Genomic DNA, 1,992 nt, shown 5'->3' with positions numbered 1-1,992 from the left:
ATTGTTATGCATTTAGTGGACACATTTTAGAAATATATATATATATATAGTGATATTGTGAGTATAACAAAATATTATGGCAGCTCGTAACAGGATGTATAGCAGTTAAGAAGAATTTACAAGGGAGAGGGATTCAAGGAGATATTTTCTGTGCCAGGTGTGGAGCTCAGGAGGAATCGATAAATCATGTTTTTCGAATGTCCTCCAACAATTCAGGTTTGGGCTCTTTCGAAGATACCGTCGAACCCAGATACTTTTCTAACAAAATCTCTTTTCACAAATATGGATCATCTCTTTTGGAGAGTTCTACCACAAATGGAGGATCATCAGTTTGCTTGGATTCTATGGTACATATGGAAATGTCGTAATAACAAAGTTTTTAGTAATTTGGACATTGACCCCATGGATACGCTCAAGTTGGCAGAAACAGAATATACACTTTGGGTAGAGGCTCAGGTTTTAAACGAGCAGAGAACGGAACCACGAACTATGGTTACGTCTTTGCCGACAATTCCGGGTAGATGGTGTTTTATAGATGGTGTTGTACAGATGGTTCTTGGAAAGAGAGTGATATCTTTTCCGGACAAAAATGGCTTAGTACGCTATCAGGTTTTGATGGTCTATTGGGGGCGAGGAATGTTCGGGTTATCCTCTCTCCTCTTCATGCGAAGATGGAAACGCTACTATGGGCAATGGAATGTATGAGAAACCTATGTTAATTTCAGGTTACATTTGCAACGGATTGTTCTCAATTGGTGAAGATGGTGTCGGAACCAGAAGAATGGCCAGCGTTTGCAGATTATTTGGAAGATTTCAAGACCCTGAAAGAGAGTTTCATGCAATCAGAAATTATCCATGTTCCACGGACGTTTAACACAATGGCGGATAGTCTAGCCCGTAGAGCTAGGAAGCAACCGTCTTACGTTGTTCACATGGATGCAGATCACCCACTTTGGTTTATAGAGTCTATATGAGTCTGTAAAAGTCGATGACAAAAAAAAAGGTTTAGGTTAATTATATTTTTGTAATCTATAATTTATTGTATCCACTATTCATATAAATATGTTAAAATCGTTTATATAATTATTTCTATCATACCACATGTATTTATTTAAATTTCTGTAATGTAATCTATGATATTTAATTGTTTCTATAAACAAATTATGTTAATTCTTTTATCTTAAAATGTTTAAAAGTTTGTATGGTAATATAGATTAGTTTAGGAAGTTCTACGATTAGTTTCTTTTTTAAAACTTTAATTAAATAAATAAAAATTCAAATAACAACAACCAATCAAATTAAGAGAATTAATTCTAAATTTCACCAATGAATGACACCTAAGCACAAATCACTTAAGTGACTTCTCAATTAATATATAGTAGGATTGATAGTAATAACTCAACTATACAATCAACATTTGTCACTGAAAAATGAATGAATATTTTAAAAATTGTATATTTGACTGTTTTGCATTTACTGGACACATTTTAGAAATATATATATATATATATATATATATATATATATAACAAAATATTATGGCAGCTCGTAACAGGATGTATAGCAGTTAAGAAGAATTTATAAGGGAGAGGGATTCAAGGAGATATTTGTTGTGCCAGTTGTGGAGCTCAGGAGGAATCGATAAATCATGTCTTTTTCGAATGTCCTCCAACAATTCTGGTTTGGGCTCTTTCGAAGATACCGTCGAACCCAGATACTTTTCCAACAAAGTCTCCTTTCACAAATATGGATCATCTATTCTGGAGAGTTCTACCATAAATGGAGGATCATCAGTTTGCTTGGATTCTATGGTACATATGGAAAGGCCGTAATAACAAAGTTTTTAGTAATTTGGACATTGACCCGATTGATACGCTCAAGTTGGGAGAAGCAGAATCTACACTTTGGGCGGAGGCTCAGGTTTTAAACGAGCAGAGAACAGAACCACGAACTCTGGTTACGTCTTTGCCGACAATTCCGGGTAGATGGTGT

This window comes from Brassica napus, chromosome C2 (assembly GCF_020379485.1).
Source record: "Brassica napus cultivar Da-Ae chromosome C2, Da-Ae, whole genome shotgun sequence".
Taxonomy (NCBI): domain Eukaryota; kingdom Viridiplantae; phylum Streptophyta; class Magnoliopsida; order Brassicales; family Brassicaceae; genus Brassica; species Brassica napus.
The sequence above is the reverse complement of the archived record's forward strand: the minus strand, read 5'-3'. Positions refer to the sequence as shown.